This window comes from Aquarana catesbeiana, linkage group LG04, assembly GCF_042186555.1.
Source record: "Aquarana catesbeiana isolate 2022-GZ linkage group LG04, ASM4218655v1, whole genome shotgun sequence".
In the NCBI taxonomy this organism is placed as follows: domain Eukaryota; kingdom Metazoa; phylum Chordata; class Amphibia; order Anura; family Ranidae; genus Aquarana; species Aquarana catesbeiana.
Genome location: NC_133327.1, coordinates 668,386,955 through 668,413,606, shown reverse-complemented (window position 1 = coordinate 668,413,606; position 26,652 = coordinate 668,386,955). Strand labels below are relative to the sequence as shown.

The window sequence follows — 26,652 nt, the reverse complement described above, 5'->3', positions numbered from 1 at the left end:
CAGCAGATAAAGCTCACAAATGTTAAATACTAGTAGTATTATTTTGGCACAATAGTGAACTCCTAATCTTGCTCTGAATTTTTTTTTTTTCTCTTCGAATTATTAAAATAAATCATTTAGAGGATTGAGAACACCCAAAACTTCAAAAAGGAGAAGAAAGTTAACCAAGTTCCCAAGATAGATAAGAAGTTTATGGGTGACTCAACCTACAATATGCCCCATTGATATTATCGTAGATCTGTATTCATTAATACATTGTTAAATGTCTTTTTTTTTTTTTTAACTACAAGCAGTACGCATATCTAAAAATAGTTTGATACAGTAATAATTTTGTTTATTCAGCATGAAATGGAGCTTCGTTATAAAGCATGAGGCTGTATATTCTGCTATATTTACATTTTTGGTAAAGTAATTCAATGAATCCAAGCTCTGCAAGCTGAGATAACATGCAGACAACATGCTGAGATAACATGCTTAGCAGAAAGACAGGATCTGTGTGATCTCTCCCATCAAAACAGAGATCTGCCTTGTTTACACACTGCAGGGAACGATAGTGGGTGGCCGGCAGACAGAGTCCGCCGGGCCCAACGATTGCCTGCACCCCCCCCCCCGGCCAATTGGAACGCGCGCCCACAAAAGCGAGTTCCCGATGTACACCTACGGCGATTCGCGGGATCGTGGCACCTTGCCGCACTATAACAAAACAGCGGCTGGTTGGCAAGCGGTTAAAGTCAATAAGAAGCGATTTTGCATTAAAGTCAATGTGACGCAGCATACCATCAGTGGCATCTTTTTATTTTCTAATCGACAAAAACGCAGATACCCCGTATTTTGGCTAATCACTTTCGGTGGCCAATATATCGGTGCACCCCTAGGAGCCACCCCCTGTGTGCATGTTCCGCTCCTGACATACATAGGAAGCCACATTACAATGCACACGCACGGGGGCGCTTTGCATAATGGGTCATGTGCTCCCAAAGAGTGGATCAGGGGACTGTGTATGTTTAATATGCAAGCTGCTCAAGGAAGCAGAGCAAGCTGGAGGCTGTGATTGTAATCACACCAGATCATGTTTTTGTGCTTTTCTACAATTAAACGATTACTGTCCACGGCTCAACTGACGTATATAGATCTAAAGTGTAAGGCTTCAGTACTACTTTAACCACTTGCCGCCCGCCATATAACAAAATGACGTCGACAAAGCAGTTGCGATATCCTGACCGGACGTCATATGATGTCTTTCAGGATATCAAGTCGTTGCGCGTCCCCCCCCCCGCAATCGTTGTTGCGGCGTGTCAGTCTGACACACCGCAACTACAATCTAGGTAAAGTCTGACAGACTCTTTACCACGTGATCAGCCGTGTCCAATCACGGCTGATCACGATGTAAACAGGAAGAACCACTGATCGGCTTTTCCTCACTCGCGTCTGAGTAGAGGAGAGCCGGTCTGCTGCTCTCCTGACGGGGGGGGGGGGGGGGGGTCTGTGCTGATTGTTTATCAGCACAGCCCCCCTCGGATGCCCACCCAGGACCACCAGGATGCCGACCACACTGGACCACCAGGTATGCCACCCTAGACCACCAGGGAAATGCCAATCAGTGCCCAGGCAGTTGCCAATCAGTGCCAACTCAAAATGCCTGCCAGTGCCACCAGTGATGCCTCTCAGTTAAATCAGTGCCAGCTATCAGTGCCCATCAATGCCGTCTATCAGTGCCACCCATAAGTACCCATCAGTGCAGCCTTTCAGTGCCCAGTGTCGCCTATCAGGGACCATCAGTGCCCCCTATCAGTGCTGCCCCTCAGGGCCCATCGTTAGGGCCCATCAGTGCCACCTCATAGGTGCCCATCAGTGAAGGAGAAAACTTACTTATTTACAAAATTCTATAACAAAAACAAAGAAAAACGATTTTTTCCAAAATTTTCAGTCTTTTTTTATTCGTTAAGCAAAAAATTCAGAGGCGATACCACCAAAAGAAAGCTCTATTTGTGGGAACAAAATGATAAATTTAGTTTGGGTACAGTGTAGCACGACCGCGCAATTATTTAAAAAGTGACAGCGCTGAAAGCTGAAAATTGGCCTGGTCAGGAAGGTGCGAAAGTGCCCGTTATTTAAGTAGTTAAAAAGGGACACACAAAAGCACATTCACCCTTTGACTTAGGAGACCACCTGGATCTACAATGAGGCCAAAATATCCTAACTGGAGCAAATCGTAAAAAGAAAAAAAAAAAACAACAACATCGGATGCAAAACGTTATTGGTGAAAAGAACGATGTGAATTCTTCGGACGTCACTATATTGCGTACAGAGGCCATAGAAGCCCCATGCACATTTGGGAAGACGTGGGAACAAAGGACTATACTAACATTGGAGGCTGTGACATGATGACCTCACCATGTTTTGGAATATGACGACTGAACAACGGATGCGATCTGATTACACAGTAATGTGCATGGCGGAAACGTAGCCAGTTGACATAAAGCAGACGCCGCTCTAAGTGTGGGAGAGTGATCAGGATAGAAGGGATCTGGAGGGATTAGTGAATGGAGAGAGGTGTTTGGAAAAGAATATTCCTAACAAAAATGCAATCTCCTCTCCCTAATCTAAGAGCACTTACAGGCTTTATCACAAATATGGATAAAAACTCTAACAAGGGTCCTCAGCTGTGATAGAAGACATCCTATTACGAAACAGAGGAACGTTAAATATTTGGTTGTTATCACAATGATATAGAGATGGATTTAAGCTGGTCATAAACTTCAGAGAATGGTTACAATCCGTGCACACAATTTGAATGATAAAATTTATATTTTCGGGTTTTGTGATTTCAAGTAACTGATCTAGATGCACCTGATTCACATACACTATATTACCAGAAGTATTGTGACACCTGCCTTTAAAACGCACACAAACTTTAATGGCATCCCAGTCTTTGTCCGTAGGGTTTAATATTGAGTTGGGCCACCCTTTGCAGCTATAACAGCTTCAACTCTTCTGGGAAGGCCGTCCACAAGGTTTAGGAGTGTGTCTATGGTAACGTTTGACCATTCTTCCAGAAGCGCATTTGTGAGGTCAGGCACTGATGTTGGATGAGAAGTCCTGGCTCACAGTCCCCACTCTAATTCATCCCAAAGGTGTTCTATTGGGTTGAAGTCAGGACTCTGAAGGCCGGTCAAGTTGGAAAAACGTTGCCTGGTCTGATAAGTCAATTTCAGCTGCGACATTCAGATGGTAGGGTCAGAATTTGTCGTAAAATTGGAAGCATGGATCCATCCTGCCTTGCATCAACGGTTCAGGCTGATGGTGTAATGGTGGTGGTGGGGGAGGGATATTTTCTTAGAACACTTTGGGCACCTTACTACTAATTGAGCATCGTTTAAACACCACGGCCTTCCCAAGTATTGTTGCTGACCATGTCCATCCCTTTATGACTACAGTGTACCCATCTACTGATGGCTCCTTCCAGCAGGATAATGTCACAAAGCTCCAATCATCTCACCACTGGACAATGAGGTCACTGTACTCCAATGGCCTCCACACTCACCAGATCTCAATCCAATAGAGCACCTTTGGGATGTGGTGAAATGGGAAATTCGCATCATGGATGTGCAGCCGACAAATCTGCAGCAACTGCGTGATGCTATCATGTCACTATGGACCAAACTCTGAGGAATGTTTCGAACACCTTGTTGAATCTATGCAAGGAAGAATGAAGGCAAAGGGGTCCAACCCAGTACTAGCAGGGTGTACCTAATAAAGTGGATGATGAGTGTATATTCCACATTCAAATCAGTCCCTGCACTCAAGGATGTTACAGTATAAGGTCCCCAACTCACATTTATACATACACATACTAGGGCCAATTGATACAGGAGCCAATTAACCTACCAGCATGTCTTTGGACCTTGATGCCTTTTTGTAAATATTCTGTTACATGGTATTCCAACTATTGATGAAAGACTTACGTTGATCCACCAGCCTTTAATGCTTGTATTTTCATAATGTTAAAACCAGCAAAATTTGTAAAGAACTGAACCCATGGAAGCTCCCATCGTAGCAACCCGTCTTCGTCTCCACAAATCATTTTAGAGCCAGGAACGTACCTATAATGAACCTTTGCTCTCATGTGTAGATGACCACAAAGCACCTGTAGAGTTGACCTTTGTGAAGGCTTATTCCACTCAGTTTTGGTGGAATTCATAAGCCCTGACATATTGCTTGAAAAATTTCTCATGCAAGATCTCCACATGGGAATATTCTACGTTGCCACCTCCATTACAAAGCTTTCAATACTCAAAGCCCATTCTATCTAATGTATAGCGTTTTTCCACTCCAATACTAATTTCTAAGAGGCAACAAACAATTTCTAAGCTAGGACTGCCATCCCCATCAAAGTCATTACACTCTCCAGCCATAAATTAATAAAGAGCAAAGCTTTGTTTATTACAAATGCAAAATGGGAAATGAAGCAGGAAGAGGAGACTGCATAGGTGTGTGCGCGTGTGGGTGATGTTTGATAACATTACACATTAGACACAGCAATTAAGGCCTCCAATCAAACATGGTATAGCAAAAAAAAAAAAAAAAGCTGGTTTCATAAACCAATATATTAATTCCTTGCTAAATTTGAGACATTTGGTTTCACAAGTCAGTCATGGGTTAGCACAGTGGGCTTAGCGGTTAGCAATGAGTTTGCACGTTCTTAATGTGCTTGTATGGATTTCCTTCAGGTACTCCCATTTCCTTCCACGCTCCAAAGACATGCTGGTAAGTTAATTTGCTCCTGCTCAAAATTGGCCCTAGTTTGATAGTCTACTTAGCAAGCTCAACAAGGATGCATCACCGCCTTCCCCAACATCAGATGAAATGCTTTGAGTCTCCAGGAAAAAAAAAAAAAAAAACACACTATTAAAATATACAGCAATAAAAAAAAGTCCCAATTTTACTCAAATAGATCAATAAAATGGATCTCCACCCAATCCCGTTTTTTTTTTTTTTTCCCTTTTACCCCTGCTTACCAGGAGTTGGGATAAGCATGTTTCAGATACTCATCTAGCAGATGCAGCATTGTCCTGTTGAGATCCTCTAATGCCTTGCCATCACTCTGCCTCGCACCGCCATGTTGCTTCTCTCATCGAGAGGCCCGCTGGCTGTTCTAGGTTTAGCAGGCAGGCCTCCCGATGATGTGCCACTTGGTCCTGCCCCTCTGCTCCGTCATTGAAACAATAAGGCCTCCTAGGATATATGTGATAGCGGGTACAGAACACATCATTCACCTAGGCTGTATTGGAGGCAGGACCCTTTTTCTATTTTTCTTAGGGGAAAAAAAAGGGGGGGGTGAACAAAAAAAAAAAAAAAAAAAGAAGAAAGCCACTATACAGGTGGTAGAGGCGGGGACGACAGAAGGCACTTTTGAATTATGGGTGAAGATCTGGTTTAAATCTAGAAGGAAAGGAGTGGGGCAAGTAGGAATTTACCGGTATCGTCATAAAACATTACAACATTATTAATTAAAATCAAACAAGTTTATTTTACATGTAATCAACATTATACTTTAAAATCGTTGAGCATTAGATGGTAAATTCCGCCAAGTGGTCATGACACCTCAATTGGGGGATCACTTAGAGTTGAGGATACCTCCAATCACCATATGAAATAAATGGATCAAACTCTCAACATGTTTGACGGTTCCCCACTTCTTCAGGAGTGCAAACAGGAAGGCTATACACTAGGAATAATAATAATAATAATAATAATAATAATAATAATAAATAAAATATATAAGTACAGGTACAAAGCATACTAAGTACAGTATTGATTATCCTATATATTCTAAAGTTGTTCAAGACATTGACAGGATAGATATCTACCTTGAGGGCTGGGCTAGCAAGCAGAGAAGGTACCAAGGTCAAACATCCCTGGGCTTTAGATCTGCTTTAACCAATAACCAAACAATCACGTAATAATGCATTAGGAGAGAGAGTGAAGGATTGGCACTTTTTTTCCTTCAAGGATTGGGGGGGTTGGGGCAAAAAATAAAATCCTGGGAGTTTTAAGTCCATCACACCTTTTATTGCACCCAGCGGTCAATTCAGACAACTTCTAATCCTAGTATAGCTTTGTCCAATGGAGTTGCTGTAGACAGCTGCCCATCAATCGAATAGCCTGAGACATTCCTTAGCCACGGTATGCCAATGTCTGCAATTGCAACTATTCCAGATAGCAATGCTAAGCACTTAGAATGGAAGTCCTAATTCACATTTGTCATTCCAACTGATAAACATTTCCACAGCTGTCATATGAATGTCCCATTATGTAAACCAGGCCTAGGCGACATTTGGTCCATCGACTGCCTTTCAAAACAAGAGAGTGTCAGGCTGACATCACAAGATGGCAAACCGATTTCCATGAAAGTGGACAGACCGCAGAATCACTAGTCACCTAGCAGAAGCAGTAAAGCACAATCACTTTGCTGCACTACAGACCAGTAAGCACAGAATGCCCAAGCAGAGGTCATTTAAAATATGCACTATACATAGGGGCCGATTCACTAAAACTGGAGAGTGCAAAACTGGTTTCTGTGCACAGTTGCATCGAATCAGCTTCTAACTTCAGCTTGTTTAATTAAGCTTTGACAAAAAATCTGGAAACCTGGTTTCCTTGCAGAGCTCCACCAGATTTTGCACTCTTCAGTTTTAGTAAACCGTCCTCATTGCGTCTGCGCATGTGCAGGACATGATGTGTGTAGACATGCCATGGGAATCTCTGCTAGATTCCGTAGACCTGGCAGACACTTGCGGAATGTCTGTGCATGCGTCGGATCTCTGTAAAAGATGGCGGCACTGGAGAAAAAAAAAAAAAAAAAAAAAAAAACAGCTCAACTCAATTTCTGCTTCAAGCAAGACAATGTTGGACTCCATTGTACTTTTGAGGCAGGGACCAGTGTTAGGATTTTTTTTATTTTTGGGGGTTCCCCTATAAAGAGGATTCTCAAACCAACCATATATCACTTTAAAGGCTAAGTTCACCTTTTGGAGTATGTTACATATTACATAGTATTATTAATTGAATTGATGCTTTTGAACTATGGTTTTGGAGAAGACTCTTGAAAGACCCTTGGAGGGCAATCAACCCTGAATATTCACTGCAAGGACAGATCCTGAAGCTGAAACTCAAATACTTTGGCCACCTAATGCGAAGAGAGGACTCATTGGAAAAGACTGATGCTGGGAAACATGGAAGGAAAAAAGAAGAGGACGACAGAAAACCAGATGGATAGATAGCCTCAACAAAACAACGTGAAGTCAAGCAAGACCTGGGAGGTAGTGGAGGACAGAAAAGCCTGGCGCGCTATGGTCTATGAGGTCAGGAAGAGTCGGACATGACTAAAACGGCTGAACAACATCATATTACACCCATATCTAGGGTGTATTATGCTCAAGATCTCCCCTCTTAAGAACTCAAACGGGCTGATAAAGATGGTGGGCAATTCAGTACAGCAAAGACAGAGTTGTCAGTCAGTCAACAAGAACGTGGAATCACATTGGATTTGTGGCAGGATAAACAGTTATAAAATTCTGTACTCCGTGTTTTTAAAGGGAGATGTGCAGGTATTGCAGATGTGTACTGGATATTTTTTATTTTATTTTGTCCAGATACATACTTTAAAGTGGTAGTAAATTCCCATTTTGCACTTGTACCTACAGGGAAGGCTATAAGGCTACAAAAAAGTTACCCAACTCAAATTTTATTCTGCCAATTATTCAGCAATAGCAGCACATACTATATCTCTGAACTTGCCTCTAGCATGACCAAGTTTCTTCAAGAACGAGAACCTTAATTTTAGAACGTTACAAAAAAAAAAAAAATTGACATCCTTGGATAGAAATACTAAAAGAAAAAGCCACAACGTGATGGAACGTGTCCTGCTGGGTCCAGTAAACTTGGAGGGGAAATCTACTTGTGGAATCAGGGTCACTAGCAGCTGTCACAACAATATAAAACCAATGGGGACCAACACAGATCCCAATGTATAAAAACGGGGCCGGTCTCACCGTACTAAGGTTTATTTATGCCAAATTTTACCGAAAACTACTGCCAACAAAAACTAATAGAGTCAGACGGCCTTCCTAACTGAATCCAGAAAGGGAAGTGTGTTCAGTTCATTACAAGGCTGTATAGCAGTTAATTAATAAGTGGCAATTACATCAAATAGAACAAAAAGGCAAGATGTCGGCTAATTATTTCAAGATGGTTCTCCGCCTAAGTCAAGAGCCCCAAAAATGCTGCTTGCCACCGAGATCAGAAGCTCCGCACCAAGGATACCTCACTGGATACGAGTTCAACAGGTATGTCTGCTTCTTATACCAAATTTATCATAATGGTTCATTTTACCTAGTATATACACTATAAATTTTATGGCAAACATTAAGTATTTTAGATATTAATTGCCTAACAGTTTTTTTTAGTTACAGTTCCAAAAATGTAAACTCCATGTAGCTTGAAAAAAAATATCAGTTTACCAGTCAAAGCTTAAGCCCCCATTCGCACTTGACCATGAGCAGTTTCAGGTGACTTTGAAACATTTTTCGCTTTTTTTTGTACCCAAATCCACGTTTTTATGCGTTTAAGTTTTAGCCTATGGAAAAAGAGTTTTCTCTGAGACATCATGTGTCATCCTTGTATCTACTCCCTGGTTTTTGTGGTGTCTTGTGCTGTTGGAGCTCCTGAGCCATGTCCACTATGCCAACTTCCTCACAGGCCCTCCACTGTTTGCCATGGTTTTTGTAATGGGCATCACTGGTGTCATAGACGTTCTAGTAACTGCCATCACTGGGGTCGTAGACGTTCTAGTAATGGGAATCACTGGGGTCATAGAGGGCCCTCACGAGGTGGATGCAAGTCCCCACATCCAGCATGGACACTCCTGAGGCTTCCATTCTTTTAAGTCCTGAGGTTGCTTGAAGTAGGCCATTTCTTAGGCGCAAACACAAGCTAAAATGCTTGTGTCACCTAATTCTAGACACACTTGTTGAAGTCTATGGGGCCAAAAGCGCCCAATTCAGCCCCAAAAAACACTCATGTGTTTTTTTGCATGACAAGTGGCAGCATGATGTTTAGGTGTGAATGGGCACAATTGAGTAGAACGGGAATCTTCATGATGACCGATGTCACTCTTTCAGAAATGCACCAAATAGATCACGTGTGAATGGGGGCCAACTCGTATATCAGAGCAAAGTAAATACTATATGCAGTACATCTCTGCAATGCATGGTCACTTCGCTCCTTATTTCTTGCTGTGGGCTGACAATACAAGTAACTGATGCCTTCCCCTAGTGAAATTATTAATTTGCCTGGTTGTAAAGCCCATTCTTTGACTTCTGAATCACTGAACCAGAACAGGTATGCCGATAAGGACTTTTTTGACCTCCATACTTTTTCTGGGTCAGTGAATAAGAAAGCATTGAAGCCAGAGGGTCAGCAAGAAAGGCATTTGAAATCAACTATAACAGTTCCACCGGACAGGTGTGAACCGGCTCCACTCGGTCACACTCGGATGTCATGCGAACCCGGCCTCAGAGTTCTAAAAGCCGGGAGGCGGGTGGGCATTCGGGTCATGTGACTGCTGTGATTGGCTGTCTCCGTGGTCACATGATCTGAAAGCTCCCAATCACAAGGATGCATCGGGGGGGGGGGGGGAGCTTACCGATCCCCACCGGCTACCGTGCTGGGAGCCTGCTCTCAGCACGGTAAGTTGTTTCAACAGGCCCACATATATGCAACCACACGGCATTAAGGCCCACCCGCCATATATGCGTGCGGCCGGCCCCAGGAAGTTAATAAATTCCAGGTGCTTCAAAGCAAAAAGGTGTGCAAAGTCTTACAGTGTATTTTCTTCTGAAAGCAACCAGCATGCTGTAGAGAAGGACCTTTGCTCCCTATGTGGATGCAGTGGTCCCTCTGCAGAGTTCTGACACACCTCTTAGTCTGCAGGGGGGGTGTTGGACCTCGGCAGAGAGACCCCCAAGTCAAACCTAAAGCTCGGCAATTGGCAAAACTTAGGTTCTCTGCTAACTGAGTAACTCTGGTGACCCCGACTCAGCAGGGAACATGTTGGACCTCTGCAGAAAGACGGTTACTTCTACACAGATAGTAAGAATCCTACCCTGCAGCATGCTGCAGCTGCTTATTGGGAGAAAAAACAAAACTTGAAACGCCTTTTCATCTGAAGCATCTGGAATTCTTTTGTCTGAGGGCTTCAAACCTTGAGAAGCATACGGGGGGGGGGGGGGGCACAGGCTACCTGCTCAGCACTTCTGCTCTTCATCCAGGGATTGCTGCAGTGCACCAGTCCACCTCAGTCCCTAGTTGTGTTGGTAATGTGAGAACCCCTGCTTGTGATACGGTACAGAACTTCAAACACACACCCAATGCAGGCTACTGGCCATCTCCTGAATACAGAAAGCATAAAAGTACTGAAAACCTTCTCAAAGCCACCAAATCAGGTGAAAACCTCTAGTGAAAGTGCGATGGGTGTGCGGAAAGCAGAGAGAGAGAGAAAAAGGAAGTTACACAGAATTCAGAATTTGAGCTGCAGTGGAACACAGAGAACTAAGCGTTTGTTACCCCAGCATTTCATATTCCTGATATGTGTCTGTTGTACCATGTACTTGTATGAGAGTCTCCTGTTCTCTTTGTATTCCTTTATGTGAAATCTCTGGCGTTCCCGCCAATCCCTCTGCTTTCCTATTAAAAACTGATCACACTAAGCGGAAGAGCAATGTGGTCAGTTCTCTGTGCTGGGAACTCAGCCTGCTCTCTTTCAATGAGCAGACTGTCCTGACCCCACTCCCCCTCCTGCACAGCCTGTCAATGGGAAGCTCAGTGTACTGCCGTTTCTCTCTCTCCCCCCGTTCCTATGCAGCTGAGAACAGAGGGAATGTGATCACTTATAAGGCCTCTTGCACACGGTACTGATGCTTGAGCTTCTGCTTTTTTGGCTGCAATTTAAGGTGTTTTGCGTGAATTTGCACACATATGCTTGTTTGTGCATTTGCGCGCACAATACCTGCCTAGGGAAAAAATCCATTTACCGTATATTCTCGAGTATAAGTCGAGTTTTTCAGCACATTTTTTTTGTGCTGAAAATGCCCCCCTCGGCTTATACTCGAGTCAAGCACTTTTCTGCAGCAGAGAATGACATTTTCCGAACCGAATTTGGGGCCCCGTATCTTGGGGCCACTTGGTGCTAGGAACCCCAAATTTGGTGTGCAAACCCAGTGGAACTAGCACTACAGCATATCCAAAGCTGGGGTTCCTAGCATCAAGTGGCCCCGAGATACGGGCCCCAAATTCGGTTTGGAAAATGTCATTCTCTGCTGCAGAAAAGTGCTTGACATTTTCCAAACCGACTTTGGGGCCCCGTACCTGGGGGCCACTTGGTGCTAGGAACCCCAGCTTTAGATATATTGTAGTGCTAGTTCCACTGGGTTTGCACACCAAATTTGGGGTTCCTAGCACCAAGTGGCCCCAAGATACGGGGCCACAAATCGGTCAACTGTGTCCATCTGCAGCAATGTCATTTCGGGACCCTTTGGGTCCAGAGACCCTAAATTTTGGCTGCAGCTAGGGGGCATCTAGGAACCCTTAACTACCAAGTTTGAAGTTTGGGGGACCTATGGCTGCAAATGGGCACAGTGGGGCCTGCAAATGGGCACAGTGGGGCCTGCAAATGGGCATTGTTGACCCTCTTTTCCACTTACAGTAGCTGCGCATTTCTCACCCTAGGCTTATACTCTAAGTTTTCCCAGTTTTTTGTGGTAAAATTAGGTGCCTCGGCTTATACTCGGGTATATACGGTATGTTTATATGCATGCATTTACATGCACCGACGCAAAATACTGACCTGGAATGCAGATTTTCCTATTTTTCTTACTGAGAAATACTCGGCACTTGTTTATGCGCCTGTGTGCACAGGCACATTGTAAATAATGGGCCACATTTTAGCTCAGTAAAATAAAATGCTGTACTGAGCTTTTTCAAGCTGCAGTATGCAAAAAAAAAAAAAAAAGGGCAGGGGCGGGGTTATATATTTTATTTTTTAGATCTATAAACAAATGTTTTGCCTTTTGTTTCAAATTTAAACCCGGTTCACACTGCTGGGACCTTGAAGCAGATATCCCTGCTACCTGCTGGTTGGTTGCCTGGAAATATATTATATATATATATACACACACACACACACACACACACTTCAAAACAACTTTCCCTTGAAAAGAAATGTAAATTACTTCCTGCAAAAGGAGGAAGGCATTCTCCATAAATGTCATCCAAAACCAGTTTTCATTCAAGAATAACTAAACAAAAACCTTTATGGAAGTCATAAACACATCTGCAGTTCTCCATCGAAAACCGTTCAATAGAAGTTCTCAGAATTACCAAAAACCAACGTGTCCCGAGATGCTCCAGATTCGGGTCTCCAAACTGGTCACACTTAAAGTGGATCTTCACTGCATCTGAGCACCAAACACCATAAACGCCATTTCATTCATTTTTAATATTCAAAGCAATTTCCACCCATCCATGTCTCCATGCTTTATTTTGCTGAGAAATCACTTTGAAAAACACCCCCTAACATTTCTGGCTCTGGCCATCATGCGTAAGGGCAAATAATTCATGTAGCATTTACTTCCTGTAATCTATCTGCCCTCAGCTCAGGCATGCATGCAGGAGTGTGTCCTTAGCAGAGACAACCCCTCCTCCACTCCTGAAGACTCGCAGGATGTAGGACATCATTTGCCAAAGCAAGAAACCAGGAAGTAACTGAAAGCGGTAGTAAACTAGGGAAAAATCGCGGTTTTTGGAAGGGGGCTCTTAAGGAACGGCACAGGTATGCCATCCCTTAAGAGCACATACACTGGTGATATCACCGGCAGCTTCACAAGTAAATATCTCCTAAACGGTGCACGTTTAGAAGAGATTTACAGTACCTACAGGTATGCCTTATTATAGAAGATAAAATAGATAAACAAAAAGCATTTATTACCGCCTAAAGGAGTGTTAAAAAAAAAAAAGTTTAAACACAAGTAAATATAATATACCTGCCTATCGATTTACTAATGCTAGCAGCAGCAGGATTACAAATACTCAATGTTGATTGGGAGAGTGAAGTTCCACTTTAAGGCTACTTTCAAACTGGGGTGGCAGGTCAGTTAGCGGTAAAGCCCTTCTAGTTTTAGCAGCATTTTTCAGCTGATAGCGGGGAACTTTTAACCCCCAAGAAGGGGTTAAAAGCACCAATGTTGCGCCGCTTTCAAATCGCTGCCTATTCATTCCAATGGTCAGGGGAGGTTTAGGAGCACTGCATATAGCCTTTTTCCCGTCCCGCAAGCAAAATAAATTGATGGTGAATATTAACGTTCTAGAGAACGTGTCCTTAGATGCTCCAGATTCGGGTCTCCAAACTGGTCACACTTAAAGTGGATCTTCACTGCATGTGAACACCACAAACCAAAAACGCCTCACACTCGGAGGCATGAGAAGCAGTTTTCAGGCGCTTTACAGGCGCTATTTAGCGCTAAAACCCCTGAAAACTGCCTCAGTGTGAAAGGAGTCTAACTGCAAAAAAAAGCATTAAAAAAATTAAAAAAAGAAAAATTCAGAAGGCAGAACTATGATCACCACGGACAAAACAGTAAATGTTGCTTTTCTGGAGATACATCGATGACATACATCTAATTCTAATACTCTCAAGTTTACTTACTAAGGCCATGCAAAGAACAAGAAAGATGATCAAACAGTATTGCACAGAAACCAATAATAATCAAAAAAATAATAATTCAACTTCCCATCAGCTATAAGCAGTAAAAAAAAAAAAAAAAAAAAATCTTGACTGGTGATTCGGACCAAAAGCACTTTTCCCAGCCAGGTCTGGGAAGCATAGATCTCCGTAGCAAATAAAGGAAGGTATATAAAGTAAATCACCCTGCCTTGCAAAAGGATCATCTGCCAGTAAAAGCCCCCTCCGAAAATCTATAGGATCTACAACTAATTCTGGCCATGAACAGGCGGGGAACACACATGGACTGGGAAGGGCCACTTTGAAGATGTGGGTGGGGTGCATAACGACAAGTGTTATCAACTACATTACACTTTCCTATTCTAAAGATTTATGCTTCCTGGATTTGTCCTTTAATGAAGCCGGAATGCACTGCAAGTGGAATGTCATGCATCCTGCCACGCCTGGGAAGTATCCCACCCATCCACTACCTCCACATAGCATACCCTCCTTGCATTCCACCACTGCAGTCAGCAGGTGCTGAGTTTTCATCATTCTGGATGGCTATTATGGAAAACAGTCTAAGCAATGTTCAAACTGTTTGGCTTGTAACATTGTAGTTCAGTTGATGTAATGAGCTACACAATAAGTTACTGGCTCGTAACTTTGTAGTTCCGTTGATGTTACTAGCTACACAGTAAGTTACAGGAATCATGCCATCTCCAGATCATGGGTTAAGGATCACAAACCCTAGGTGAAAAAAATATATTTTTGGATTTGGGAGCCAGTCTGGCCAATCCAGGAGCCAACTCCAAACAAGTAGACCAGCCATTCTCAGACCAACTAGACCAGCCATTCTCAACCATATGAACATTGAGGAACACTTTAAAATAGCTTTTCTGGTCTCAGAGAACCTCTGCTTGTAAATCACTATATCTACAGCTCTCGATATATTTGTTTGACGCTCATTGGGAAGAATGCTCCTTACTTTGGTGGCCATTGAGAAGAACGTCCCTTACATTAGCGGCCATTGGGACAACTGCTCCTTACATTTTTGGTCATTAAGAATCTCCCCTTACGGAGGGCTAAAAAGATTATGAGTTGTTACTTTCCAAAGGGCAGAATGCTCAAGGAACCCCTATAACCTTCTGGAGTAGGACCTCCTCCTTAAAAGGTTAGATGCAGCTATGTTTGAGGAACATTGGCTACCTAGCTCCTGAGATTTGACCAGCCCCGATGTAAACTAATGAGTTTAACAGGATGTTCAATGCAGTAGGCACCAATAGTTACATTACACAGGGAACAGATCTACAATGGGAAATGCTATCATAATCCATAACATCTATATCTTTGCCCAGAAATCATATAAAAAAAGCCAACTTAGATTAAACTACCTCCGGCCCAATCATAGGGCTGTAATGAAACTAATCAAGTCTATCTTGTATCACGAAGCATCTTCAATATTACAGAACAAGTCCAGTTGAATGGGACTAACTACTACTAGATATACCATGACCCGGATCAAGGAGAACCTTCCCAGGCGTCTCTAGTACTGTTCACCATTGGGAGCCCCACTAGGGATCGAGCTTCTTTGCACCTGTTTTAGTAAATTCCTCATCTGCCCTTTCCAAATTTTAGCTCACAAGATCAATTTTGGGCGTAAACAGTTTGGGGAGGGTTAATTTAGCAGACCTCAAGACTGGATCTGTCTCCATTTGACCGCATTAAATCTGCAGAACTGTAATTAACCACCCCCACCGCCTTCATTACAGGGCACCATGACAAGCAGTAAGCTAGCTACACTCTGTTGCCATTACAGAGCACCCGGAGCTTTAATATTAGAGCAGTAAATCAGGGCGCAGGCACCGCTTACCAAGTACAAGGGGGCATTTAGGACAGTAGCCCCCTCTACCCACCCTTGGGGTGGGGTTAGGACAGGCACCCCCCCCTCCCCCAGCCTATGTCCATGTAAGCAGCAAAGGAGCACATTGGGGTTTGTCAGTTTGCTGCAGAGTGCTGCATCATCCTCAGCAGCGGCGCATGGAAACCTTGTGCTGCATTGAATGTTAAGACACCCAGGTGATCCTTTCCCAGACGAAGCCTTGGGGATGGCCAACGTGTCCCCCCCACCCTTAACTCATACTGTGCCAGTGGCATGACTTGTGTCCCCAGTAAACCCATGTTGTGCCAATGGCAAGAACCGTGTCCCCCTCATTTAACCTATGCTGTGCCAATGACATGCCCCAAGTCCCTGTGCTAATAGCATAACATGTGTCCCATATTTAACCCACGATGTTCCAATGGTACGAACTGGGTCCCCCTTGTAACCCATGCTGTGCCAACGGCAAGACCTGTGCCTCCTCTGCTTTTGACCTATGCTGTGCCAATGGCAAGACCCATGTCACCCCCCCTTTAAACCCATGCTGTGCCAATGATATGCCCCATGTCCCTGCGCCAATGGCATAACATGTTTCCCCGCATTTAACCCATGATGTTCCATTGATACGATCTGTGCCCCCTCCGCCATTAACCAATGCTGTGCCAACAGCAAGACCTATACCCCTTTTTAACCCATGCTGTGCCAACGACAAGACCTATACCCCTTTTTAACCCATGCTGTGCTAACAACATGCCCCACGTCCCCTGTGTTAACCCATGCTGTGAGATGACAAGAGCTGTGTCCCCAATTAACCCATGCTGAGATAAAAGGCATGACCTGTGCCCCTCCCATTAACCCATGCTGTCCCAATGACATGCCTTGTGCCCCAGATTAACCCATACTGTGCCAATGGCGTGACTTGTGTCCTCTGTTAACGCACGCTGTGAAAATGGCAAGACTTGCACCCCCCACCCCCTCCGTTAACCCATGCCACACCAAAAGGTAAGACCCCCCCCTCCCCCGATTAACCCATGCTATGTCAATGACTTGGCCTGCCCCCCTTTGTAAAGCTATTCTTTGCGAATGATATGTCCTCTATTAACCTATGCTGCGCCAATGAATGGCTTGACTTGTATCCTCCCCCCACATTAAAACCTTGAAATGCCATGCCAACACCATACCCTGTACCCCCCCCCCCCGCCACGCTATGCCAGTTCCATGACCTGTAACACCCCATTAACCCATGTCATCCCAACACCATGGCCTGTGTCTTCCGATTAACCCTTAAAATGCCAACACCGTGACCTGTATCCCCCCCATTAACCAATGCCGTGCCCTGTACCCCCCCCCATTATCTCATGCCAGTGCCGTGCCAGCTCCACCCCACCCCCCAATGACATCGCCACCCACCTGTCCAATGCAAAAGCTGCAATTTCCAAAATCCCACATTTTGCTGCAATTTCCCATCATCCCCCATACAATACAGAACAAGGGATGGGGGGGAGGGGGTTGCATGGCATCTATCCAACAATGTACAGGAGGAGACCCCCAGAATGTCACATTATAGGGGGGGGGGGTCAGTGAAGAATACAGCTCGGTGCCCCCCCATAGGACCACGCCTGTCCTCCATCCCCGGACCGTTATTCCAGCACAATGCAGACCCCCCCGCCCGGTCCCCCTCTCCTCCCCCCATAGGAGGGGGACCGATCTGCTGCAATACAATGATGCGCCCGGAGCATCCATCCCCCCAGCAGTGCAGAGCAGCCATGCATGCCCTTCCTCCGCACCCGGGGCCATGCATCCTACCTGGAGGGCGGTGAAGTGTGGAGCAGGTCGGGGCAGGCAGCCGCCGGATCTCTGATCACGGATGAAATGAAGGGAGTGACCGGAGGAATCCGCAGCCTCCGACACCAGCAACAGCTGCACTGATTCCTCCCGGAGAGGGGCGGGGACAGACAGCGCCCGCAAACCGACCGCCACAGCGACACCTACAGGAAGATGACGGGTACTGCGGGGAGACCAGGACACACGCCCCGCCCCCTTCTGTCAGCAGAGGGACTCCACCCCCCCCCCACATCACTCCCCTGCAGCACTGAGTGCTCATCATTTACTATACTATCCAGCAAGATGCATTATCCAGTGCATGAGCTACAGGCAGGATCATGGAGCTTCTGCAGGGATCAGATCATCACTGTGCAGCAGATTCATCAGCCAATGCATGGATAGAGCCAGGATCATGGATCTTCTGTAGGGATCAGATCATTACTACCCAGCAGATGCAACTTCAATGTATGGGGTGGAGGCAGGATAATGTACCTGCTGCAGGAATCATCTCTTCACTGCCCAGCACATGCATCATCCAATGCATGGGGTGGGGGAAGAATGATGGACCTTCTGCAGGGAACATATCATAACTGCTCAGCAGATACATCATCCAATGCATGGGGTGAAGGCAGGATGATGGACCTTCTGCAGGGAACATATCATAACTGCTCAGCAGATGCATCATCCAATGCATGGGGTGAAGGCAGGATGATGGACCTTCTGCAGGGAACATATCATAACTGCTCAGCAGATGCATCATCCAATGCATGGGGTGAAGGCAGGATGATGGACCTTCTGCAGGGAGCTCATCATCACTGCCCAGCAGATGCATTATCCAACACATGGGGTGCAGGCAGGATGATGGACTTTCCGCATGGATCATATCATCACTGTCCAGCAGATACATCATTCAATGCATGGGTGGAGGCATAATGATGGACCTTCTGCAGGGAGCTCATCATCACTGCCCAGCAGATGCATTATCCAAAGCATAGGTAAAGGCAGAATGATGGACCTTTTGCAGGGCTCATATCATCACTGCCCAGCAGATGCATCATCCAGTGCATGGGGTGGAGGCATAATGCTGGATCTTCTGCAGGGAGCTCATCATCACTGCCCAGCAGATGCATCATCCAATGCATGGGCTGGAGGAATAATGATGGACCTTCTGCAGGGAGCTCATCATCACTGCCCAGCAGATTCATCATCCAATGCATGGGGTGAAGGCAGTATGATGGATCTTCTGCAGGGATCATATCATTGCTGCCCAGCAGATTCATCATCCAATGCATGGGGTGAAGGCAGGATGATGGATCTTCTGCAGGGATAATATCATCGCTGCCCAGCAGATGCATCATCCAACACATGGGGTGGAGGAATAATGATGGACCTTCTGCAGGGAGCTCATCATCACTGCCCAGCAGATGCATTGTCCAATGCATAGGTAGAGGCAGGATGATGGACCTTCTGCAGGTTCTCATCACCACTGCTCAGCCGATGCATCATCCAATGCATGGGGTAGAGGCAGGATGATGGATCTTCTGCAGGGATCATATCATTGCTGCCCAGCAGATGCATCATCCAACACATGGGGTGGAGGAATAATGATGGACCTTCTGCAGGGAGCTCATCATCACTGCCCAGCAGATTCATCATCCAATGCATGGGGTGAAGGCAGGATGATGGATCTTCTGCAGGGATCATATCATCGCTGCCCAGCAGATGCATCATCCAATGCATGGGGTGGAGGAATAATGATGGACCTTCTGCAGGTTCTCATCACCACTGCTCAGCCGATGCATCATCCATTGTGTGGGGTAGAGTCAGGATGAGATTTGGAGATACGAGTACAAGTACTACATGTATAGGTATCGGTGCAACCCTAGCACTAACGACGCTATTTTAGTACAGCGATCTCCCCGCTGAGCTATTGTGTTCTGATAGGAGGACTGCCCCTACCGCCAAAACACAGCAGTCAGAGCTAGCTCATACCCATTGGCTTGCGAGCGATATCGGTCGCCAATCGGCAGATGTTTTTCTGGCATGCTTGTTCTACAGAACAGTCAGTTTCTGTTAAACCGGCCGATATTCAGCCCGTGCGAACCAGACCTAAGGCCTGATGTATGAGCATCAGCCATTCCTGGCAGAATAAAAACAGGGATGGGCTTTATATAATTTGTGCGTATTTGCGAGAATGCACACACAAGCATAAAAATGATTCTAGCTTCATTATAATGAAGTGTGGCATATGTGCGTATTATTATGTGTATTTGCATATACACGCAAAAAATACTGACCGGCAATGTAGATTTCCGCTATAATTTTTTTTAGTGATCTAAATGCAGCGCACGCTTACTCACTTGTGTGTACAGGCACATTGAAAACAATGGTCTGCATTTACATCAGTTAAAAAAAATAAATAAATAAAAAAAAGCCTCTATGCCTAAAAAGATTGTATTTTTAGGCAACAGTGTGTAAGATGACTTGTGTCACTAATGAATACGCTATATTGTTTTTATTATTATTTTTTATTTATTTGCTCATTTTTTTCCCCACGAAAGTGGAGTTACCTTAGCCCTCGTTCACATTTCCTATCTCTAAACCTACTCTCAGATAGATTCTAAATCTAATCTACAGTATCTAGCCCCATAAAGAAAAAGTCTCTCCACATACCTATTCTGTAGCCGTTCTGGTCCGATCTCCAGCGGCGGATTCTGTGTGCAGGAGAGAACCAACAACGGATGTGAAATGAATGGGAAGTGACGTCACCCATAGACTTACTATGGGGCGTCCGTTGTCGGCTGCCTCCTCTGCACACTCCCACACAAAACGCCCTGCCCATTGGAATGAATGGGAAGCCTTAAAAGCGTGGTGAAAGTGCCGCAAATAGAGTCTTTTTACCCTATTTTTTCAGTTAAAAAGGAGCCAAAAAGTGAGCAGCGCTTTAGCTCCAGCAGCCAGGTGCTGCAGTGTGAAAGTAGCCTTATGCTGCGTACACACGATCAGAAATTCCACCAGCAAAACTCCGATGAGAGCTTTTTGTCGGAAAATGCAACCGTGTGTACGCTCCATCGGTCTTTTTCTGGCGGAATTCCAGCCAGCAAAAGATTGCAAGCATGTTCTCTATTTTTCGGTCGGGAAAAGTTCCTATCCGAAAATGCGATCGTCTGTACAAATTCCGACGCGCAAAATTCCTACGCATGCTCGGAAACAATTTGACGCATGCTCGGATGCATTGAACTTCATTTTCTCGGCTCGTCGTAGTGTTGTAAGTCACCGCGTTCCTAACTGTCGAAAGGTCAGAGAACTTTTGTGTGACCGTGTGTATGCAAGGCAAGCTTAAGCGGAATTCCGTCAGAAAAACCATCCAAGTTTTTTCCGACGGAAAATCCGCTCTTGTGTACGGGGCATAAGAGTTATGCCCTGTACACACGGTCGGACATTGATCGGACATTCCGACAACAAAATCCTAGGATGTTGGCTCAAACTTGTCTTGCATACACACGGTCACACAAAGTTGTCGGAAAATCCGATCGTTCTGAACGCGGTGACGTAAAACACGTACGTCGGGACTATAAACGGGGCAGTAGCCAATAGCTTTCATCTCTTTATTTATTCTAAGCATGCGTGGCACTTTGTGCGTCGGATTTGTGTACATGCGATCGGAAATTCCGACAATGGATTTTGTTGTCAGAAAATTTTATAGCAAGCTCTCAAACTTTGTGTGTCGGAAATTCCTATGGAAAATGTGTGATGGAGCCTACACACGGTCGGAATTTCTGACAACAAGGTCCTATCACACATTTTCCATCGGAAAATCCTATCGTGTGTACGGAGCATAAGTTGGTTTTTGACTTTATGCTCATTCCATGCAAATGGCATTGAGGAGAATAGGAGAGTTTTTCGGGAGCTCATGGAAAACTTTTCAAGGAGGCAGAAGAACACAGTTACCCGCGGTTAAGATTTGTGCGTGTGGCTGCCCGCAGTGAAAACGCACTGCTCTGTGGAATCGTGCATGTAGAATCGCAGTGCAGGTGCAGAAACCGCAGGGAAAGTGCATGGTAAAAAAAAAAACATGCGATTTCCCCATGGCCCGAGTTTTTGAGAAGGCGCATGTACCTTTTTGTTTGGAAATGCAGGACCGGCAGCCCAAACGCGGCACACAAAAACTCTAGGGTGTAAACCTAGCGTAAGAAACTAATGGAAAATAGAACATGGGCCATTAAGTACATTAAAATATAATACATTATAATATAAGCCATTAAAATAATGTATATTACAGAGCCATTAAGTAGTGGATGTGTATGGATTATTTTTTTAGAGTAAGAATATAGTATAGTGCAGTGATGGTGAACCTTGGCACCCCAGATGTTTTTGGAACTACATTTCCCATGATGCTCCACTACACTTCAGAGTGCATGAGCATCATGGGAAATGTAGTTCCAAAACATCTGGGGTGCCAAGGTTCTCCATCACTGGTATAGTGTTTCTTTAAGACTACCTTCACACAGGTGCTCAGTGACTACCAAGAACTCCAAAATTTGTGAAGAAAGGGTGTACTGTGCACCTTGGGGGGTGCAGAGCAGTTCAGGGTAAGTGGGCCCGTCATATCGCCAAATTTACATATCAAATTCTGTTTGTTGCATATCACTAAGGATGAGCTCAGGCGTGTTCGCAAGTCCACGTGCCCGCGCCCGCCAGGAAGCCGACACCCCGCAGCGCTAATCACAGTCAGTGAGACATTTCCCCGATCTGTGCAGCCGCGGATCGGGAAATGTCTCACTGCCTGTGATTAGCGCTGCAAAGTGTCGGCTCCCTGGCACGTAGACTTGCGAACATGCCTGAGCTCATGCTTACATATCACTGAAAATGACAAGTTGTACATAGGTTAACCACTTCAGCTCCGGAAGATTTACCCCCCTTCATGACCACGCCAATTTTTGTGATACGCCACTGCGTTACTTTAACTGACAATTGCGCGGTCGTGCGACACTCTACCCAAATAAAATTGATGTCCTCTTTTTCCCACAAATAGAGCTTTCTTTTGGAGGTATTTGATCACCTCTGTGGTTTTTATTTTTTGTGTCATGTCGTCGGGTGCCACTGATTGGCTCCCATTGTTTCCAATCCCAGAGGTAGTCCGGGAGGCCGAACTGCTATAGGGCGGCACCTCTGCACCGTATATATATGAGCGATCCGGCATTTCCGGGTAACGGATGCAAATGCGTGCCGCCAGCGGCTCGCTCCCACTGTGATTATACACAGCAGGAGTTGATTATGGGTTCCACAGGCTCGATGTCAGTTGGCACCCACCGATCCTTCGGTACAGAGGCAGAACGCCACGGTCTGCCAATGTAAACAAGGCAGATTGCCGTTCTGTCAGTACACATATACACTAGCTAGGCACACAGGTAACCCTTTGATCGCCCCTGATGTTAACCCTGTCCCAGCCAGTGTCATTAGTACAGTGACAGTGCATATTTTTTTAGCACTGATCATTATATTAGTGTCACTGGTCCCCAAAAAGTGTCAGTTAGTGTCAGACTGTCCCCCGCTATAAGTGGCTGATCAACGTCATTACTAGTAAATAAAATAAAGAAATAACTAAAAATATCCAGTAGTTTTGTAAACACTATAAATTTTTCTCCTTCACTGATGTGCACTGATGAGGCGGCACTGATGGGCACTAATAGGCTGAACTGGTGAGCATTGATGGGGTGGCACTTATGGGCACTGATGAGGCGGCACTTATGGGCACTGATTAGGTGGCACTGATGAGGAGGTACTAATATTCCGCAGTTATGGGCACTGATAGGTGGCACTGATAGGCGGCACTGATGGGCACTGTTAGGTGGCACTGATGAGCACTAATAGGTGACACTGATTGGCACTGATAGGCGGCACTGGTGGGCACGGATAGGTGGTACTGATGGGCATTGATGGGTGGCACTGATGGGCATTGATGGACAGCAGTGATGGGCATTGATGGGCAGCACTGATAGGCGGCACTGATAGCCAGCACTGACTGGCATCACTAATGGGCACTGATTGGTGGCAATTGTGGGCAGTGGTGGGCACTGATTGCTGGCACTGGTGGGCACTGATTGCTTGCACTGGTGGGCAATGGTGGGCACTGATTGTTTGCACTGGTGGGCAATGGTGGGCACTGATTGGTGACACTGTTGGCGCTATTTTGTAATCAGTGCAATGATGATCAATGCCCTGATTACATGTGTAGATGTCCCCCTGCGAGGAAATGCCGCTGATCGCCTCTCCTCGCCACATACTCTGTCAGATTACCGACATCTCAGTTTTTACATGTGACCGGCTGTGACTGGACACAGCCGATCACATGGTTAAAGAGCAACGGGTGCGGCTCTTTACAGAGATCAGGGTGGCGCCATTTCCTAGCAATAGAGAGCGGCCGTTCAGGAACGCCGTCATATGACGGCGTCCGAGAACGAGAGCCGCACTGCCCCACCGTCATTTGACGGTGGGCGGGCGGCAACTGGTTAAATTACACCCAGCTTACATTCAGCTCTGCAATGTAAGAAACGCTGATAAAAGCGCGTTTATGAGCGTTTATGCGCGTTTTCAACGTTCAGCGTTTTTTGTGATGTAAGGGCGTTCAGACAACAGCCCATAAACTCCCCTGCTGATAAACTTCAAAAAACGTCCCTGTGTGCATTGGCACATAGGATAACATAGAGGGGTGTTTAAGAGCTGTTAAAAAAAACGCCCCAACTCCCAAAAAGGTCAGTTTATCAGCTTCAGTTTGCATGAGGCCTTAAACTGCAGATAAATGAAACAGAGTAGATATAGTAGCCTAATGCCGCGTACACACGACCGGACTTTCCGGCAGAAAACGTCCGACGGAAACATTCCATCGGATATTCCGATCGTGTGTGGGCTTCAACTGACTTTTTCTTTCGAAAATCTTGAGGGACCTAGAAAAAAAAAAGTTATACAGGGAGATCAGTGATCACAGCTGTCCCTCCTGCTGCACCGATCACCCCCGACTGTTTTGTGTGCGTCTCCCCTGGCCCCCTCCGTGTCCTTCCCTGCCCCCCCCCCCCGTTCTCTTCTCCTCTGGCCCCCGTATTCTCCATCCGCCCCCGTTTTCTCATCCGGCCCCCGTGTTCTCCATCCGGCCCCGTGTTCTCCTCCGGCCCCCGTGTTCTCCTCCCGCCCCCGTGTTCTCCTCCCGCCCCCGTGTTCTCCTCCCGCCCCCGTGTTCTCCCCCGGCCCCTGTGTTCTCCATCCGGCCCCGTGTTCTCCTCCGGCCCCCGTGTTCTCCTCCCGCCCCCGTGTTCTCCTCCCGCCCCCGTGTTCTCATCCGGCCCCCGTGTTCTCCATCTGGCCCCATGTTCTCCTCCGGCCCCTGTGTTCTCCTTCGGCTCCCGTGTTCTCCTCCGGCCCCTGTGTTCTCCTCTGGCCCCTGTGTTCTCTTCCGCCCCCCCTCGTCCCCTGCAGCCGGCTCCCATCCTCTCCTCTTCTGCCGGCTGCGGGGGGGAACTTTCAGTAATTGGACACAGTGAGCGAGAACGCTCCTGTGTCCTGAGATAACTGAGCAGAGAAAACTGTTACTCTGCTCAGTTTATGAATGAACAGGAGCCTCTGTCTCCTGTTTATTCATCTTTAGTGCTGAGAAAGGGACTGGGGAATCTGTGTCCTCAGTCCCTTTGTCTGTCTCAAAGGGGAGATGTCAGGGGTCTGTTTAGACCCCTGACATCTCACCAAAACCCCCCAAAAAATATTAAAAAAATATTGTAAAACAATTCTAAAACATTAAAAAGTGTAAAAAAATAAAATAAACTACTGACACCACTCTCCCCTGCCCTACCAACACTGTCCACTGCCCCAACCCCCTCCCCCCAAAAAGCATTGTGAAAAAAAATTTAAAACAAATTAAATTGTAAAAAAATCAATTATTAGAAATAAAAAAAATACTGACACCGTCAATTGCCACATACAACCCTCCACCCATCCCCTTCCCTAGAAGCACTGTGAAGAAATATTGAAAAAGTAATTTAAAAAATATTTTGCCGCGGGGGGGGGGGGGTATTGCGGGTGCGATGCGCCACCTCCCTGAAATGAGTTTTTGCAGGTTGGGATGTCTGAATACCTGTAATAAATAAATAAATATGTCGCTCCCACATTCTTTTTTCCCTATTAGATTAGCTAACACAAGGATTCCCGTTGATGTTAGAATGTGCTGAGCTGTCTGTCTGCTGCTTGTAGCAGTATTTACTGCCTAGCAGGCCTTTAGACAAGATGAGGATTTTTGGCTAGTCATTGAGCACGACAGGACAGTAAACAAATGGTTCCTGAGCATTTGTCAGTGTGAAGTGAGATGGCAGACATGTGTTTTCTCCGTCCTCCTGCGGGGCCTGAACTCGACGCACACTGCACTGGCACAGAGCTTTCCTCATGGAGATACAAATATGGCTTCTCTGTATTAGCCGGTCACTATGAGACGGAGTGCTGAGAGAGCCGGGGCCTTCACATCCTGCGCCCATCTGCTCTCCTGCCCCTCACAGCCAGAACTCCCACTTGTGTACTTTTCATACGGCCATTTCATGCCTTTTTTACATTAAAATCTGATTACTGGCCCTGCAAAAGCAACAAGCACAATAGGATCATTCAGCTCAGGTTGTGTTTCATCTGTTTGTGACACGGCAACCCAATGTAAATCCTGTAATGGTCTGACAATCAGCGACAGGCCAGTGGTAAGGTCCGAGAGTGATTATCTCAAAACAGGGAGTTCGCTCCCTGTGGCGCTCACACATGACATCGCAGACTGACCATAGTGCGTAGGCTGACTCCTCTCCACCCTGGCCGGCTGATGTGATGGCGGCTATAGCTACCTGCCAAGCCACGCTCACGGCCAAGATTGAAGCGGTTCAACTTGATGTGGGACTCATAAGGCAGGACCTGGACAAACTGCTCCAGAGTGACCGAGACGGAGTAGAAAGTCGGCCAGGCAGACGACACTGTTATGCCACACACGGTCGGATTTTCCGACGGAAAATGTGTGATAGGACCTTGTTGTCGGAAATTCCGACCGTGTGTGGGCTCCATCACAAATTTTCCATCGGATTTTCCGACACACAAAGTTTGAGAGCAGGCTATAAAATTTTCTGACAACAAAATCCGTTGTCGGAATTTCCGA

General features: G+C 45.8%; 1 protein-coding gene across 4 annotated transcripts in view; it reads right to left on the bottom strand.

Annotated features, from left to right (window-relative positions):
- The window catches only part of SPTBN1 (spectrin beta, non-erythrocytic 1), a 298,156-nt gene extending 280,541 nt beyond the window's left edge, over positions 1–17,615 (bottom strand). For all 4 annotated transcript variants that reach the window (XM_073628569.1, XM_073628572.1, XM_073628573.1 and 1 more), the window contains exon 1: positions 17,463–17,615. The gene's annotated coding sequence lies outside the window, so the exon portion shown is untranslated. The remainder of the gene's footprint in view (positions 1–17,462) is intronic.
- Positions 17,616–26,652: the final 9,037 nt, after the last annotated feature.